We start from the raw sequence: 19,984 nt of genomic DNA on the forward strand, positions 1-19,984 counted from the left end.
TCTTCTTTAGTGTGAGTCATTTAGGGGGACAGTTAGGGTTCTTCAAGTTTTGAGGCTATTTTAATTTCTCAGGCTATTCATTGTCTGCATTTGCTTTGTTTCATTTTGTTTGGTTTTCATTCGAGCTCTCAGTTCTATATAATATAAAAGCACTCAGAGCTGTATAAATTATGGCCCAAGATGCCTCAGGGGAGTTGGGAGTGAGTTACAGCACTGTGTGCATACAGTGTCTCAGCTGCTCCGATTTACTGGTCCAAGTGGAAGAGGCTGAGAATCATTCCAGCTTCAGGAGTGCCTGATGGCTGATGGCACTCGGTGCAGTCAGTAAATCCAACCTGTGCAGACAGGGGCTCCTGCTGCCAGACTGCCCTGGCATGCCCACCTGAGGTGTAAGGGCTGATGGACGTGGAAAACTTGATTGCAGCATTTCAGGGTAACCTTAAGATTGTCTGCTTTTTGGCCCTGGGATGGCTGCCTCCAGAACCATCCTGTGTAATTTCTGGAATTGGCAGCCGAAGTCTTGGTTGTTCCCAGTGCCACCCACTGCTCAGCTCCCTCCCTGACCACCCTGGAATTTGTCTCTGACTCTCTCTGCAGGTTTGGCTCTACCAAGAAAAGGGAATAATTTGAGAAGAACACATTTGGGTCATGTCTGCTCTACAGCCAGCTGGTCTTGTTGTGCCAAATGAAGTTCTCCAATACCTTGGAATCAGAACAGTGCAAGCAGGATGGAGAAGAGACAGAATATCAAGTGCCAGGGGAGCAGTCAGGACAGGGCAAAGGAAGATTTAGGGTAGGTGGGGTCCATGCTGCACAATGATAGGCATCCAGCAGCTGTGGAAAACAATAACAAATGGATAAAAGAAAGATTTATGGGAAGATGTTGTGTGCAAATTGGGGCATCAGAACTGCATTAGTTCCCATTCAATTATCTGTTGAAAACCTCAACAACACAAGACAGGCCCTCACTTCAAAGGCCCTAGGTCAGCTGAGGAGCTGTGCCTGGAGAATGGCAGAGGCTCCTCACAGCTGGGAACGGGGCCCTACCAACGGTATGGAAGCACTTTTACATTCGTGCTTGCAAATATTTACACATTAGGTCATGGCAATTAGGAATAATTAGAGTGGAATGTACCTTGTGTTCACGGAGCCAGGAGCTAGGCCCATGTCATAAACACTGAGTTTATTTCTGTTCAGGCTCGGCAGGGTAGGACACAGAGCCTGTGGTGCCTTCCCAGGGCAGGCACACAGTGCTGGGTACAGGTGGTGCTGGGAATCCTCTTGGGGGCTTAGAGCTCTGATTCATTTTGGGGTCTTGAGCTACGCATTGCAATCCCTCTTCAAGGCTGCTTAACTGCAATTGAATTTTTTCATAGTATCAAATAATTTGTGGAGTGATACCAAATACTCCCTCCCAGTTACCCAGCAGCAAGGTTTGTCTTCTCACAGGAATACATAATATGAAGCCTTTCTGTCAATGCTGTTCCTCCCAGCCTTCCTGGAAGAAAAACTGCTGCAAATGAAAGTCAGATTTAAGAAAAACAGTGGAGGGGATTTATGCACTGGCTGGCAAAGGGTCCAGAGAATTACTGTGACCAGTTCTACACCAGCTTTGCTAGTGGAGTTGTAAGTGGCACTGAAACTGCTCTGGTGTGGAAAACACATCCTTGATACCTATTAGGTGTGCTTTGCAGTTGGATTGCAATGGGAGCTGGAGATGGTACTTAAAGCAAATCTGATTTGTAGGAGCTATGGACCTCTCTAGCAGCCAGGACTAACAAATGGCTGCTTTTGCTTTGCCTGGACCACAGCTCTATTGTTACTTCACAGTGTTGTGGGGCATCGTTACTCATAATTGTTCATAAATCTGGTGATTAAAAATGACAGTGCACATAAACTGCTTTTTAATACTTTGTATTTATACCAAGCTATTTATTATGTGACTTGCCAACATATTATTACTTCACCTTAATTAGTGCCTGGCAGTGTGTTAATCATTCCTCTGCCCTTGCACCTCAGGGCTCTCTTTAATTGCCATTGGCTTTCTCCCATGTTTGCTGTTAGCATGTGCTTGGTGATCTCTGGCTTTGGGACCCTGGGGACAGGACATTGTTGAGGAGGTTGAAATGATTTGTTTTATGGTCAGTTTTAGCACAGGAGCTCAGTGCTGGTAGAGCAGATGAGAAGGTCACCAAACAGGGTGAGATGCAGGTCACATCCTCACCTGCACCAGAAGTGCCTGGGCAGCACTGCCAGCCCCAGCCTGCATCTCACTGACCCAGGATTCCCTCACTCCCCAAAGGAATGATGGCCTGGGGCTGTGCAGCTGTGCCTGAAGGGTGACAGTCAACAACAGGATAATCAAAATCAACTGTGCCTCAGTGCTGTAAAGTACTTTCCTGGCCTGGGGAATACATTGCCGACTCTTCTTAATGTTAGGTGTGTTTTGAAGTTGGACAGTGATGTGAGGAGACTGTGTAGTTTTAAAGTGAATCCAGTCTTTAGAGATAGTTGAAATCTCCAGCTACCATGAAATATGTTGTCACTTCAATTACAGTTGCAAGTACCTCTCTCTTATTTGTTTCCTGTAATACCAGACAGACTAGGTAAATATATATCTTTTTTAATGAAGCACAATATAGTTTTTAAATGGTTTATATCAAATTGTTTCCAGTTTCTTATAAACTCCTGATTTCTAAATATCTCATTATTTGTTCCATATGTTTCACTGAAGTCATTGTTACCAGTACAGCAGAAAATACATAAATAATCTAGTAATTTAACATAAGTTTGTGATTTTTCTTAAGTTACTGTCAATCAAATATCATTAGTATAAACTGAAATCAAAGTAGAGCCAAAATCTGTAATTAAATCATGGAGGATGTACTGAGACAATGAGAAAATCAGGAGTGCTCTCACAGGCTGTTGCTCCACACTCAGCTCTCACTGTGTGTGCTGGGAGAGAGAGCACAGGAGTCTGGAAGGAGGGAGTTCTTCACAACAGTGACTGCACTTTTGTCAAACAGGTTTCCAAGTACAGTCATGACAGTTGGTATTAATCCATTAATTGTGTTTGCTTTTCACTTAAGTTAAATATCCAGAGCAATATGAGGGACTAAAACCAGCTCATTGTGGTGACAAAATAGGAAAAGTACAAAAAGGTTGTGGAAGATGCTCCCAACCTGCTGTTTGAGCCTGATGAGAATGAGGCAATGTTGTAGAAAGTCTCTGTTCAGTGAAAAAAAAAGGTCACAGAATGGAGCTGGCAAAAGAGTCAAGGTATGCTTCCTGAAAAACCTCAGCCTTTCCTGAACAAAGAATGTCCTTACTGCCCAATGAAATATACAGCTTTTTTGTTTTCTCTCCTCCCTCCTTTACCAGTAATGAAAGAAGGCAAAGGAGAGGACACAGATGATAAGAAGAAAAATATGGAAGAGGAAAATAGGAAGGGCAAACAGCACAGAATATTTTAAAGTTTGTGGAAATCCTTTTACAAGAATGTAGAAAAATATAAAAAGTATGAGCATTTTCAGATTTGGGGAAACGTAATTTTAAATCAGAGGTGAAATAGAAAAATCACACCATTCCAGGCACTAAAAATGTCAGTTTTCACAATGAATGTAAGATATCACTGAGGAGAATTATTTATGTGACCAGTGTTCCTTTTTCCCCACTAAATACATTTTTCCAGGCTTTGAAGGTTTCTTGGTTAATAGTACATCACTTTGTCTGAGATGGTTTCCATCCATCTCGGTGTCAATACATCAGCTAACAATTCCAGCTTTACTTGTCAATCATATCAGCAGTTCCAGCTGCCTTTAAACCTGCACATTTTCTCCTCACCACGCTGTGTTGTTGCCCTCGAGCCCATCTTTGATTTTGGTCAGTGCAGAGATGTTTTCAGACAGGCCATGTAAGAAGGATTAGCCTGTGAAGAAATGGAGTTACTTTTGTTCTGTGCCTAGGAACCCTTTCCCAGTTTTCTGTGATGACGAGGTTTTCTATTCAGCTCAGGTGAAAATCCTGGGCAAATTTAGTGTATTCCCATTATAGCTTTTATATGGCCAAGTTCATGAAACAGCCAATTTAATCACATCATGAGCACTCATCTGTTACTTGCTTGTTCTCTGTTACAGTTTTCTTCCTTCCAGAGTTTTCTGCCTCCTCTGAATTTCTTTCACTGCAGATGGTAGTCCACAGTCACCCTGTGGGCAGTGACTGAGGGGTGACAGGGAAGGACATTTCTGCTGCCAAGGTGGACAGCACAGGGTAAAGCACAGATCTGAGAGGGAGAGAGGTGTTCCCTGGGGGTGAGCACAGAAATCAGAGCAGGGGGCAGGACACACCATGGATAACACAGAGTTCCAGTGCCCAGAGGTGGTGGTGGGAGATGCAGCCATTTCAGTGATTCTGCAAGTCCCTCTGGGAAGCCAAAGTGATACTGAGGAAGAGGAGGAGGGGATGAAGCTGAACTTCACCAGGCAAGGGCAAAGCAGCATGTTAGGGCTGCTGCAGTGATAGCTCTTCCAGTGTTTCTGCTGCAAGCTCCGTTTTTCAGGGGTTTATAACTTGCTCATAAAACTTTACTGCAAGCCATAATTTGGCACACAGGGTTCCAGGCTGAGAGCATACTGCTTTCCTTATTTAAACTGCATTTGGTTTATTGACAGGCCTGTTTTCAGATTGCAAAAGAGTGACGAGTGAAATAGAAATCTAATTGTTTCAGAAACTCTTTTTCCCTTTTTTAGGACTCTCTAGCCCCCAAACAGCTTTAAACATCTACTGGTGCCTTTGAGTATTAAAAAGAATTAAAACTACTTCAGAAATTCATGTTTAAATAGTGGCTACTGTGCATATTGAGGAATTGTACCTACAGTGTATAGTATCTTTCAGCCTGAATAATCCCAGTGCAGCTTTCCAGCCTTCTAAAACACAGCTGAAACAGAAATACAGGCAGGATAAAAGGAAGCAGTTAATAATGCAGACCTGTATGGCAGGGCTGATTGTGATTAGGGCCAGGCTGTTCTATTTAATGCATCTGCTCTTGCAAAAGACACCAGAGATCCTGTGGATCAGATTTTCAGGTACTGCCTTTCTCTTCTGGAAAACAGAGGTAGGAATGAAAGTGATTTTATTGCAGCTTAAGCCATTGCTGTATCAAAGCTTCTGATTTAAAATCCCAGTCATGGATATAGATTTTATTCTGTTCAGCACTGATGCTGCAGTGAAAAGTTCAGGCTTTGCAAATCATGATCATGGTGTTTGGGTGAACACTGGGAGACTTGATTCTGATTGCTTCTCCAGCCCTTGCCAACATCCTGGCCCTTCCCTGAGTGTTTCAGTACAAGCTCCATCCTACGTTCCCATGCGTGTGTATTCTGCAGCTTGGAGTTACATGCTCTGAGCTTTTGAATTCTAGTTTTACAGTGAAAGTACCACAAAAATAACTGTGTTTATTTTTGGCTAACCAGTTCACATTTTTAAATCAGCTTTACTTAATTCTGTTTAGTAAAAATATGCTGAATATGTGCCTAGGTTTGCAGATGATCCTTGCTTATGTTTGAGAACTTGGCCTGGAGCAGGTTGATGTTTCACTTAGAGAAGAAATGTCTGAACAAGCAAAAGTGTTTGGGGCTGGTTAAGTTGATTTTCAGTATCTAAGCCAATGTGAAATGGTATCTTTCTTGACAAAATACACTTCTGAAAACATATTCAGAATGCTTCTGTAATATCTTGCATCCATACTGTGGTAATGTGAGAGGAGGGGAGATTGGCATTTTATGAATTCAGCAGGTGGAACCTTCAGAAGGTGGAACCTTCTAGGTGTTTTTCTGGACCTGTTGAAGAGCTGGTTGATGTTCATCACTGTCTTAGTGGGGACCTGGGGGCTCTGGCTTGCTAGATAAATCCTGTTTCAGACTTGAGTTATTTGTGTGGAGTGTCACAAAAGTGACATTCCACAGAAATAACAGATTTAAGTCTTCCTCCTTTTACCCAGAAAAAATTAATTTTACCATCCAAAAGGTGCTTTTGCTGGGTATTTGTAGCCTCATGAAGCATCCTGTACCTCGCACCCTGACTGCTCTCGCTCTTTCGAGATTTGTCTGCCTAATTCATGACTTATGTTGCACTCTGGGGGATACAACTCCAAATACATTTTTAATAGAAAAGGTTTGACTACATAGGTACAGACCAAGAAGACCAAGCAGAGGAATTTTCAGCCTGTGTTGGGTCACAGTACTTGAGCAAATCAAGTGGACAAATGGCTCTGCTGCCATATCTGTTTCTCTTGGCAGAACTCTGACAGTCTTCTGGCCTCCCCTGCAAGTGTCCTGTGCTGTTTGTGATCAGATTCACTCTGCAGATTGGGTGTGCGTAGGGATTCGCCTCCTAATCTGCATGGCTGGCTTTAGAGGGGCTCTCCTTGAAAGGTAATAAATTACAGCTGGAGTGGTCTCTGCAGATGCACTGGGGACTGTCTGAGTCTTGGCAGTTTGTTCCACTCAGGGGCTGCAGAGAGGTTATGTGGACTGAGCCAGCCCTTGGCATGAGGCACTGGGGAGAGCATGGAAGTTGGTGCAGCTCAGCACTGTGGGAAGTGAAAAGTCAGAACCGTTCTCACAGAGCACCCCCTGCTCTGCACCATTTCTGTGCCACCTCCCAGCTCCTCTGGTCTCTTTGGGAGGAAGCTGCTCCAGGAGGGAGGGTCAGGCAGCACTGGAGAGGCAGAGGAAAGCAGAAAAGTGAGACAGAATGGGCATTGTGTGGCTGTGGCTGTCATTGCCCAGGGGTTGAGGGAGTGTAGAGTGAATGAGAGTGATGAGAAATTATTGTTTTAAAATCAAAGAAATTGAATGGCACAGAATTCTCCTTACAGAGTTGAGATTGCCCAGTGGCTAAACTTACACCTTTGAGATTTCAGACACGAGGAATTCTGGTGTCAGTTATCCAGACGTAGTTCACTCTTTTAAAATAAGAGAGGACAGGGATGTGAAGTTTCTTAGCAGTCTTGATTTCTGTAGCCACAGGAGGATTTCACTGCAGATGTACACGTGAGTCTCAGCTGTTCAGCACCTCCCTCCCCTTATTTTATTAACAAACAGAACAAAACTAAAAACTCACCAACATGAACCTCAGTTAACCTGGAGCTACAGTTGCCTAGTGGCAACTTGCTGTTCTCTTCTGGGATCTCCAGTTCAGGTGAGCACAAGCATCTGAAAACCCTGGGGGAAAGAGCTGATGGGAGCTGGGCTGTGAACGTCCATGTCTCACACAGACTCCAGCACAGCCTCAGCTGTCCTGCAGGAGCTGGCAGGAGCCACTGGGCATTGTCTGCCTGCCTTCCCTGTGCCCAGCTGACAGGCTGTCCATTCCCACAGTGAAGGGACATGGGCACTGTCACCTTTGCCAGCCTGGCATCTTCTCCCCCGCCAGCGCACTGGGAGTCAGGCACAGCTGCAGCTGTGCACGGGGCTTGCCTTGCTCAGTCAGCATCCAGCTGTGGGAGCAGGGCTGTCCCAGCCTCTTCCTGCCTGGCAGGTGGGCAGTGTGTTCTGTGCTCCTAGGGGTTTTTTTTGTGGGCAAACCTCAGCCTTTGTATCCTTCAGTTCTTTGTAGCTCGGCTTACTTGCATTTGCTCCAACAGAAATGCACATTCTGCTTAAAGAATTCTTCAGGCCACTGCACAGAGGGCAGAGATAGGATGGCTTTGCTGAGCACTTTTTTCTGGTTTTCAGAACACAAATTTTTTTCCTCTTGCCTCTGCTCTTCAGGTGATGCTGAGAAGAAAGCACTGAGAGTTTATCAGCAAATACTAGGGCCACACAAAATGCTTTTTATCTGCAAAGATTTGCATCAGGGTGATGACATGCTCTCTCCCTGTGTTACTGTATGGAATGATAAATATTACCAGGTCATTTTTTTTAATTTAGCAGACGTTGCTCATCTGTGCTTGCTAGAGGATGGGAAGCCTGATATCTGTGTACCTGTGAAAATGTAAGGTCTTGAAAATTAATAGAAATTGTAAAAATAACAATCACTTATATTTGTGTCGAGTCTAATTTCAACAGGTCTGAGATTCATCAAGGCACAGGTCAGGAACACTGTCTGTGGAACACTGCAGGGCATGGAGACTTCTGGTGGTGTAGGGTAGGAAAGTAGAGATCCTGGAGAGCTGAGCAAGGATCAGAGTGTTGAGCAGGCTGCAGTTTTCCTCTATAATTGGTGTTTATTTAAGAGATTGGGAAGTGATTCCCTGTGCTTTCGATTAGCGCCCTGCAACCTTGGCTGGATTAGGCCATTGCTACTCCAAACACAGTTTCACAGTGCATGGGCTTTCAGCAGGGCTTAAACAGTTTTCCCTGGCTATTTATATGAATAAATAACCAGGGTTTGAATGTTGCTGTCCCTTTTTTCCATTATTTGTCTTATGGGATTGACAGTTTGAGTTGACAGACTTGATTAAAATTGATGTTCTCTGGTTTTTACTCTGGAAAGTCACTGGTCTGGTTCACAGCATGACTCTGCAAACACTTGCCATGACTGAGCTGAAGGCATGCAAAACAATGGAGGAATGAGTAAAAAAGGGGTAAAAACAGGGACAAGAAGTCATTATTGGCACCAAAGTGCCTGCTTTGTGACACTGGGCCCTGAGTTGAGGTGAGGTAACACCTGCTGAACACGCCTACAATGAATTTTTGTCTTTTCTGGCTATGTGACAAATACAGTTGACTTTAGTGCAGTGCAGCTCATCCAAGCTCTCTTCTTTCTGAGAGAAAATTCCATGTTCAGCACCATTCAGTGCTGAGTGTGACTGCCAGTGTCACACTGGGCAGGGAGGGCAGTGATGGGATGGCTTTGCTGGGTGCTGAAGGTAGAACAGCATTATTTAAAAAACATAAAACAGGGTGTACTTAGTGCTCTGAAGGTCCTCCCTCTAGAGGTGAAATGGAAAGAGACCTTTATTCAGTGCATCTTCTCTTCCCTCTAATTCTGTAAATTCCTGGATCACACTGAATGTAGCAGTCACCAGACAGTGTTGGGGGGCAGCTACTATTTTGATGCTATCTCAAGTAACCAGCCTGATATTCAATATTTAATTAAAAGCAGAAAACTTGATTCAAATAAAAGATGGGAATCTGAATGGCATGGTGGCCAGCCTGATATTTCTAACATACTAATTGATAAATCTTGCTTTACAGCTGCATCTGGGACCAGTCTTTGTATGTCCTTTATCTCTTTAATTCTTTTTGCACGGAACAAAACAAATTGGAAATGAAAAACACTGGCTTATTGTATTCATCTGAGGGCATGCTAATTGAAAATTATTGTTTCATACTGGGCTGGATTCAAAAATATGTACCTCTCTCTTTCTCTCTTTTACACATAAATCCATTAATGTGTTGAAATAGTAATTTCTAGGTCACAAGGAGGTGAGATAAGTAAACTCAAGAGGTAGCCCTACAATGAGGCAAATTCCTATGCCAGCTTCCAGATCCTTTGGCACAGGAATGGTTGCCAGAATCTACATTTTCATTAAAAACAAAACAAAACAATTTTTTTATTTTGAGATTTTAGGTCCACATAGATAATTTTGAAAACATGAACAAGGAAATTTTTTTTTTCAAAAAAGAAAACCTTAGATTCTTAAGCACACTTAAAGCTACTAAAAAAGTGTGGTGTGGGTTTAGGTTAATCTGGAAGAGGATTTGATGGACAAATAGTTTGTACTTTCTTCATTCAGTTTCAGTTTATTTCTCAAATGAACTTGGAGTTGTAAAGCAGTTGATAAGGAACCTTAATAAGGACTTCTTTAAAAAAATTAAAATATTTTTAATAATTAAAATAATTGTCCAGAATTTGGTCTAAATTCTTAAGGGCTTGCTTTCACATTCTATTACCTTAGTAGAATGATTTTCAGATTAGTTGGAGTTTAGGGATTTTGTGGGGGGAAGATTGCTACCAGATGAAATGTGTATCATGGATATTGCATGCTGATAGTGTCAATTTGGAGGATTAGAGTAAAATAAATGACCAGTTAACATTCTAAACAAACCAGAGCACAGCAGCACAGAGTGTATGGCCCTTGTGTTATAAGAGCACTTTTCCAGTTGGGATTCCTGTGCACACAGCCAGAGTACAACATCCCATACACAAGAGCAGATCAAAGAATAGCAGTGACTGTGTTTCAGCTGAGAACTGTTCCTGACACATCACAGATCCATGGGCTCCTTTGTGGCTCAGTTGCCAGTTACTGAACAGTGGCCAACAGTAAAAAGTGAGTCATAATGATTTTTCTTTCCTCTGCAGTATTACATGTTTTTGTCTTGTTTATCTTTACCATTATTATATTGCCATTTACATCCTAGATCACCTACCCAGCACTGAAAGGGCAGTGAAATTTGGACAGTATTTTGCTGTGTCTAGAGTTTAGAATTCTCCAGTTTTTCACAACTTCCCAGCTGGTATTAAAAGAAAAAAACTGCTAATTTTTTTTTAAATTTACTGTGATCCCTGCCTCAGATCCCTGATCCTCCCATCAATGTTAGCATGTATTTGGAGCTGGACTATTGTGTTTGGCATTAAAACTTTTTGGATTTGTTTGTTTGTTGTCACTTTAGGATACCAGATGAAGTGCCAGTGGGTTTGTATCTTGGACAGCTGTGTCAACTTTTTACTAACAGTCCTAGCTCACAGCTTAAGGGGAGAAAGGCAGGATATCCCAGGTGAACTGGTGAGAGCCTGGATTTGTTGACATTGTGTGTGGACCAGTGGACTTTGCATTTTTTATGTGCTGGGCTGTTTGTCAGTGGGATTCCAGACAGAGAAGCCAGTCCTGTGAGTTAGCACCCAATTCATCCTTGTCTGTGGGAGATGGGAGAGCTGAGTAACTTGACTGTTTGAACAAGAAAGGATTCACAAAACTTGTTTTGCTAAAAAACAAACATGACTTTTCAGAACAACCTGCATATGAGCACAATAATGACGTGCTTTTGGTGAAAGCAAAATCATTTCTTCCTACACTTAGACCTGGCTGTGCACTCACTCTCTTGGTTCAGCCATGTGCAGGGAAGGCCAGCCTGGGGGAGAAGATGGTTTAACCCAGAGCTTGCACAGGGTCTCCTTCATTGGCCAGATCTTCCCTGTGTGTGATGGAGGATCATTTACATTGTCACTGGTGTTGTTTGCCAGAGATGGCTGCGTGTGGCTTTTAATGGTGAGCTCACAAATGTGTCTGTGGTAATCTGTTGGCGTAATCCTTTGTGGCTCAGTGTGTCCTGCACGTCGTCCTTGTGCCAGGGCATGCTTTAACTCAGCCTGCGGGCTGTACTCTTATGTTTAAGAGCTGTGATTTTGTCATGGTAAGTTTTGAGGGAAAATCATGTGTTAGTTATGGTGGAAAATACCAATGGAGAACCACACAAAGTAAAGAAAAATTGGAGTATGTTTTGTGCTGCCTGACACGGGGTATTTAGGTGCATGAACTTGACTGGTCCTGAGCAGAACTAGGTTTGCACATCAAAGTCATGGGCACGTTACTCATTGTACACAGGATTCAGAGGCAGAAGAGTATTCTGTACCCTTCTTGCCATTTTTTTTTTGTCACCGTCCTGGGTTCTAATTTTAAAATCTTTTCAGTGGGCACAGTCTGCCCCATGGGTTGCAAATGAACACAGTAATTATGTGCTTTTGGTAAAAAGCAACCCCATGGGTTGCTCAGCATTTGTTCTGCTTCCTTTGTATTGCCAATCTGGTTTTCTTGGTGGCCCCCCCAGTGAAAGCAAGACAGTGAGTGCAGTTGACTTCGTTGAGAACTGCTCCATTTTCTCAGCTGGAGCCACCCCCATGCCCTGCCTTTCCCAGCCCTCCAACCCAGCCAGGCTTGATCTCGTCCTCCCAGAAGGGATGCCACCATTCTTTCCCTTTGTCCTTATTTCTTCCCTGAAACTGAGCTCTCTTGCTTTCCTGGCTTGGTGAGAAAACTGAAGATATTGATGAGTTGGATTATTTGGCTGTGTACAGGTCCTGGCTCTTGGTGAGGATTAGGAAAAGGCGTTCTAATGGTGATAAACCAGTCTCAATTTAGGGGGCTGTCCCTTGGTGGCAGACAGACTGAGGTGCCAGAGCTGAAGCAGTGATTTTGAACACCTGTAGCACTGTGTCTCAGCAGTGTTGGTGGCTTGAACCCCAGCTCTCTGTGTTGCTCCAGCAGACTGCCATCCTGTAGCTCAGGACTCAGCTTTTAGAGCAGATCTCTGCACATTTCCTACTGAAAGAGGCAAGTTCAAGAGATTGATTTAATGCTGCATCAGTAGTGGTGTGTGTGGTCGCTCATACAAGGGCTCTGTAACCAGTTATGCTTCTCATCATATGACAGAAGCACGACTGTGCAGTCCCTGTTTCAGGATATGCAGAAGATTGATGCTAGTGGGTGGTTTCAGAGATAAATTTCTCTGGCCAGGAATGTTTTGAAGACATTCAGTGCAGAGAGAATGGCCCTGTTGATGTCATATAATGTAATTGGTGAGATCATGTGTATATAAAAGTCACGAGAACAGGAAAGGCCAGTAGGTTGGTCACTCCTGCCCCTTTTATTTTCCTTGCATATGTTTTCCTACTGCAATTTGCCTGTCTGCTCCTTAGCTTCTCTGTAAGTAAAGACTAATTAAAAAGGCACCAGCCTCCAGTGTGAAGTTTAAAGAGTTTTTGCTTTGTAGGTTCATGTTTGGCAGTGAGAAAAGAACACATAAAGCTCACAAGAAAGATGGTGAAGGTTTTTGTCCACACAAAATATTGATCCAGGATTGTTTGGACAGAAAGAAAGGCTGCACCTCTCCATTCCTATGGGCCCTGGCATTTCCAGGATTGCAGTCAGTGGGAGAGGAGTTGGTGTAGGAGGGATCAGAAAAACCATGCCAAGGGTAAGAAGTGAAAAGCAGAGTGGAGCAGTCCTGGGCAGAGGCTGTTTCACATGGCCTGCTCTGTCCAAAGCAAGGCATTCCCACTCCACCCCTGAGGATGGCTGCCAGCAGCCATTTCCCTGGGTCCATGGTGTGCCTCTGCACTAGGTGGTGCCCATTTGGGAAGCTTGGCACTGCCTGCTGCACAGCTGGAAGCTCACAATCCCAGCTGTGGTGCCCTGAGTCTGGATTAATGAGCTGTTTGGAAAGGCAGAGGGGAGCTCTGCTGCTCTTTGCTCAGGCCAGTGTGGAAATGCCCCCGAGGCCCCCGTGCCCATCAGACCTCTCTTTGCAGAGCAGTGCAAACTGCATGCATCTGTCTTTTCTTTCTCTGGCTACAATTCCTTGCAATCAGTCGGGAGAGAGTTTTTCATGGAATCACAGAATGGTTTGGGTTGGAAGGGATCTTAAAGATCATCTTCAAAGAAAGGCTTTTATGCTCTGTCTTTTTCAGCTCTATTAGCTGGACTAATAAAAGGTACTGTTTCTCCCAGCAAACCTTTCCTCCCTGTCATTAAAGTATGTGTTTGCTATGGAGAGTTGAGGTTGTTTTGGATATTCTTCTGGGGAAGGAGAAAAAGACACGCTTTAAAAAAAAAAATGTTGGCAGCTTTTGGGAAAGGTCTAATAATTCATTAAATGAAAAAGTTCATTCTCCTTTTCAAAGAACGCATTGTGGTCACAAAGATCACCGTGAAATCAAAGTGAGTTTGCTGCAGAACTCATCTCTTACACAGAAAATTAAACTTTTTAAAGATTTTTTCTCAATTATGAGGTGACTGAAGAAGAAAGAGGATAGGTAGGGTTTTAAAAAGACATACTGTAGATTAATTTAGAGTTCCAGCCTTTATTCACATAGCCTATAATTTGAAAAAGTTTATCAGAGTTCTTTATGAGAAAATGATGTGCCAAAATGGACCAAAATTTTGAAATAAGAAATGAACTGTAAGGTCCTTCTGTGAAGGTGCTGGTAGAATTGGAATAAAATAACAGAAGTTTTTTAATATTTCAAAAGAGAATCATGGAAAGAAAGTGCCCTGCAGAAGAATCACAAAGCAGTGTGGCCTAAAACTGATGAAAATGAGCCTTTCCTGGGCATCTGTGTGAAGAGCTTTTCCAAGGCTGGAACTGTCCTTACCTGGGGAGTGCTCAGCCAGTGCAGAGATCTCAAGGTGCTTTACAGAATTAAAGACCCAGTGAATGAGAGCTCAGTACAAGCCAGAGAGACCCAAATGCATTTATTCCCAAATTTTGTAGTTGGTTAATGAGTCACAGAGAGGACACATTTAAGAGTGTTGCTTTGAGTTTGGAAATACAGTATTGTACATAGTCAGACTGGAGGCTGTACATTGCCTGTGCCCTTGAAATAACCTTATTCATCTGCACCTGGAAGTTGTTCTCCATCCACAAAACCCAGTGGGGCTGTTTAAGGCCAATTCACAGGTGTCTGAAATTTTACATATAGAGGTGTGAGGCTATTTAAAACATATGTGCAGGTGTTTACATTGCAGGGTGCAGGAGCAAGGCTGTGCACATCCAATTTAGGTTTCATGTTGAAAGACAGGGCTACCTTAAAGGAAGTCCAGGAACAGGTGGCAAGGTTGGCGTGTTCCCAGCAGTGTTAGAAAGGAGATAAGCCATACTATAAAGAGCTCATTTCTATGCTACATAAACTATTTGCTGGTTGCTTGTTCAATGTTACTTTCAAGTATCTAGGAGAGTAATAGAGAGCACAAAAGTGTAAAAAGTACCTGAAGATGCTGATGTGTCCAGCATTCTCTCCAGTGTTACGGTTATAGATCTTCTGCTGGAAGTTCTGATTCTCCAGAGCTCTGCTCCTGGCTCAGAGGCTTAATCCCAGTGACTGATAAGGTCAGGAAACTCAAAAAATACCTCACAAGTGGTGATGCAGTCCCTGCTGAGGAGGCATTTGAGTACAGAACACACGAAGGACTAAACTCTGCACAGGCGTTGAAGTGATTTGCTTAGGGTCACCCACTGACTTGGCATGAACAGCTCCTGGACCAGGTGTGAGTTGTTCAGAAGTGTCCTGGGCTGCTGATGGCTTCTGCTTCTCAGAAATACTGCTGCTAGTGGCTGTTTTGTCTAGTTGGAGATGGGCAGTTTTATAAGGCAGTAAATTTTAGAAAGCCGTTTGAAGCAGAGTGCTGAAATTGGACATCTGGAAAGATGTCCAGGAGAAAAGTTAGGTCTTCCTGAAGTTTGTGGTCTTGTCAAGTGCCAAGGCTGGCACCCCAAGGAAGCAGAAACATTCCTTTTTCCTGTTTCAGAGCCCAAGTGGACAGGCCAGGTCCGTGTAGAGCAAGTCCAAGGCTGCATGCAGCTCAAGTGCCTTTCCCCTCAAGTGACACAGAGGACCCAGGTGGGGAAGAGAGTGATTAGAGGGAATTACAGCCCCATACACTTCCTTTATCCCAGTTAATCTCTCCAGGAAGTGAGAGCAGAAGCACAAATGTTCACTTGTCTTAAGCACCTGGAGTTTGCACACAGAATTGACAGGAGTTGGAACAGAAGCTTTGTTTGGGTGTGGAAGGAGCTTTGCAATAGCCACTGTCCCTGAAACAATTAGGGCAGGTCCCACCAGGAGCAGAGGCTTCTCTCTGTCACCTCTGTAGGAGCTGGGAGATCTCCTGTGGGTTGGTTCTGCCAAACCTCACGTGAACTGAGCAGCACCGGCAGCCAGGAGGAACTCAACAAATTTTAAGAGGAGCTGCACGAGGGCTTGAAGTCACCCAGCACCTTCAGCACATGGACCTCTCCAGGGCCAGGAGGTGCAGAGTCAGCATGCAAAGGTAAAAATGAAGCAGCACAGTTCCTGGGAGGTTTGGTTGAGGTGTGATCCAAGTTCTGCCGGTAATTTTGGGTCGTTTCTTCTTGATTTACCCAAGTTGCTCTGGCCCATGCTTGGCCTCAGACTCCTCATTCTGAACCCCTAGAGCAGGACTTGGCAGCACGTTGTGAGACACAGCTCTTGTGCCTGGTGCTTTTTGCAGAGGTGGTACCTGGGAGCATCAGGGCTCCCAGGACAGCGATAGGAGGAATAAACAACCTGAAAAACAAAATAAACTGCTATCAGAGTCACAAGGCGAGCTGTCCAACATAACAGTGGTCTCTGATTTTATATTTAATTTTAGAAGCTGAAACTAAATGTTTTAATTTTATATTATTCTCAACATAATGCTAATTTGCTCCAGATGTCCACTCTGAGCTGAACACTGCCATTTTGCATAGAAAGCATGTGCGTCAGTGATTTATTCCAAATAGCTTCTATTTTACTGCATTTCATTTTATTCTGAATGAAGTACTTAACAACATGTTTCTCTTTAAGAATCTTACTTAATCATATGGATATAATTTCTTCAATTTACGTTTTCAGTTCTTTAGTGTGGTGGCCACAGGGTGTTTCTTAACCTAGGAAGATTAAATGCACATGTTGAAAGCTGCTTATATTTGATTTTGAGGCACTTTCATTTCAAAGTCCTCCACGTAAGGTACAGAAGTGATTGTGGTTTCCTGCTAGGTTCTGGGATAGAGGGATCACTCTCAGGAAAACCTTGCAGATACCTTCTAATAATCATCCATGACAATAACATAATTTCATTTCTTTCAAAACTGTGGTCTACCGAGAGTGTTTAAGACTTTTTTTATTGGGGTTCAGGAGAAAAAGAGATTTAATTTTCTTGTCATTTCTGGGCTACAGTTCAACGTTCCAATTTAAGACCTATTTCCGTTGAGCTCCTTTCCCAGTTTTCCCTCAAAATATTATCTTAGAAAATGTCTTTTATTCAGTTATTTTTTTATTTATTTAGCAGCATATTAAAAATTATGTGAGACAGCTCAATATGAACCTTTGTTATTTGAGCCTGGCTCACTCAGCCATTCCTGTACATGGGCTGCCATTGGTCAAGTATGTCAGGAATGTCCTTTGGCAGTGGCCTGGGAGCTGCGTCATGGCTGTGAGGCAGCTCTGATGAGCTGCTCTCGTGGATGGGAAGCTGCTCTGAACCTTGGAACAAAGTCCAGGGAACATTTTTATTCTTTCATTTTAAAGCTGACCCAGGGTGTGTAGTTTGTGGTAAGATGGGATGCTTCTGCAGTGGTCACACAAAATGTGATAGACCAGATTCCTCAAATATCAAAACCTACTCTTTGTTCCTTTTAAAAATAATTTCCCTCATATAATCCCTTTTCCTCCTAGGCTTTTACACTGCAACCTATGCCATGGGATATAAATTTCATGAGGCCCCATCATTTGTGAGGCAGGTTTTTCCCACCTGAAATAATGTTCATCCGTATTCATTTACATCTTCTTTTTGCATTTCTTTTTCAATCTTAGCATTTAATTTTCAGAACTAACCTTGCTGTTATTCTACAATTGTATTAGTTTATTATACTGAATTGTTGACACAGCTGGTAGGGAGCTAAGTGCTGTGGTTTCACACAATAAAATTTCAGACAATATGTGTAGCACTTCTTTTTCATACATATCATTTGAAAGCCATATGATTCACCAATATGTGTTATTGTTATCCACCCATGTGGGACACAATCTATTTTAAATTAGTGAAGTGACTTGCTAAACTCCCTGTAAACAATAAGACTGTGGGAAAACATTAAGTGCTATTCAGAAAAGAACATTGCTATACAGTCTTTTATCCAGAGGATCCCACAGTGCTGTAGAGAATGGAGGGACCTGGCACTGCTCTTCAGCAGAGCTCCTCTTCTCAACAGGCTTTGGAGGCAGCTCCAGCACTGGAAACTGGAGCAGGGCTTGGTGGAGGGTGTCAGTGCCCACACCAGTGCAGTGGGCACTGACACCCACAGCTATTGCTACTCTTCACTCAGGGTGTGGTAAATCACCCTGAGTGAAGAGTAGCAATAGCGTGTTTGTTAGCACAATCTGGATTTAACATCTGCTTTGGAGAGAAAACTGACTTCCTTTAAAGCAGGTTGAGGTCTTGAAGCCATTCTCCTCGGAATAAGTCTCTCAGATTTTCTTTCATGTAATGAACATGGCCAAGCAAGACAAAATGCAAACACTGCCAGACTAGCAGTGACTTGGGGTAAAGTGAGGATGAGTTCCTTATTTGTAGGGGAGAAAGAGCAGGTTCTCTCAGATTATCCTTCTCCATGTGTTACCCTGAGCTCTCTGGGATTCTGCTGTAGTGTGATGAGCAGGCCCATGGGTGATGGAGAGAGCTGTGTCTCTTGGGGTTGCTTTAAAAAAAAATAATAATGTTTTAAAGACAAATGCTTCAAGCTTGAGGATTCCAGTTCTTTAATGTTTTAAAGAGAAAAAAAATGTTTTTTAAAAGACAAATAATAAAAAGTACAAGCATTTTTGCCCAAGAGCTCCACAATCATGGCACAAGGGAGAGCAGAGTGAGGTGACCAACCTTGCAGTGAGAACAAGCTCCCACCCCATCACACAGCTTCCCAGTGGTTCACCAGCTCCTCTCACAGGGCTCTTTGGCAGTGCTCAGCTTTACACACGTGAGGGAGTGTCAGCCACAGTCATTTGAGCAGATCCCTTGCCTGCCTTGGATTACAGGTGGGACCTCAGTCTTCCCTTATGGATAATCAGATTGGCCCAGCATGGCACAGAAAGAGCAGGAGCCCATCTGAGCACTGAAAGTCCCACTGGCTTTTCTGCTCCACTGCTGAGAACAACCTTGGAGAAAATGATGTGTTGTCCTCATTGCTCTATGCAGATTAACCCAGTGTTGGCAAGTTCATGCAGTTTGTCAATTTGCAGGGAAACTACTCTTCTGAGCTGAATTTCAAGCTGAAATAACAATTTGAGATAAAAGCTCCATTATGCACATGTGGAAATGAGCACAGGTAGGGTATGAGAAGGACAGTAGGTTTTAAGATTTAAAAAAATCCACCCTAACTAAAATGGGAGAAAATCCCAGCAATAAAACTCCCGACTTTGTGAAACATTTAGTGAGGAAAATGAACAAGCTGTGTTGAACCACATACAGAAAGTTGGATTTGCAACAAAAAAACCTGCATAGATGGGCAGAGAGTTACCTTGCTGCTATTTTTTCATCTTTCCTAAGAGAATTTGGTTGTGCTGGAGTAGTTCAGTCAGCTGTAGCTAGCAATTTCCCACTGTAGATCAGATTTCATCCACAGGATCCTCCTCTGTTTGATCTGCCGAGGGCAGGAGCCACTTTGTAAGCTGTGATGACATGTGACAAGCTATGACTGTAAAACATATTTATTTATTGGTCTTGACAAAGGTAGGAGCTGGGTTTTCCAGAATTATAAAAAAAAAGGGGCCCAGGGGAATGAGTGGGAAGTTAGGATGGACACTCACTGTTGGCAGATGACACTGTGTTTGTGACACACAGGTTTGTCACATGCTGGGCTCAGATCTTCCTGTGTCTGGAGACAGACACAGCACAGACCTAACCCAGGCTGCTCTGTCTGTGGTGCACTGGAAACTCATCCTGTTCCTAGACACACTCTTGGCATGTTACAAAGGCAGACTGGACTATGTGAGGATCTTTTTGTTCCTTTACTGGTTCATTAAAAATAAAGGAAAATATGAAATAAAGAGGGAAGCTTTTCATTTTGGTTTTTTCCATGTGTTTGTTAGTGAATACATTCAGGGTATTTCAGTAGTGTCTGATGCCAGCTTAAGACTGTTTGCTTAATTCCTGAATGTGCGCATTGTTTTTAGCAAACATTCCTAATTTCTGTTTGTCCTGCCTCTCTTCCAATCTCCCATTGGATTCAGAATGTAAACCAGCACAGGCAGCTTCTCTGCTGTCCTCTTTGCAGATGTCTGTCCCAGACCCAGGGGTGAGAAGTGCCCTGTGCTGGGCTCAGAAGGGTTGCTGAGTTCCCCAGCGTGCTGAATGTCCTACGCTGAAAGAGAGCGCTCAACACATCACAGAAACAGCTTACAGAAGCAGGGTGTGTAATTTTTAATAACTGGGATAAAAACCCTCAGTGACATCTTTAAAATATAAATGCCTTTTCTTGTTTCTTTTATT

At 43.2% G+C, this 19,984-nt stretch overlaps 1 protein-coding gene across 1 annotated transcript in view; it reads left to right on the top strand.

Moving 5' to 3' along the window:
- The window catches only part of GLIS1 (GLIS family zinc finger 1), a 180,739-nt gene that overhangs the window by 118,810 nt on the left and 41,945 nt on the right, over positions 1–19,984 (top strand).

Source organism: Haemorhous mexicanus, chromosome 9 (genome assembly GCF_027477595.1).
Source record: "Haemorhous mexicanus isolate bHaeMex1 chromosome 9, bHaeMex1.pri, whole genome shotgun sequence".
NCBI lineage: Eukaryota > Metazoa > Chordata > Aves > Passeriformes > Fringillidae > Haemorhous > Haemorhous mexicanus.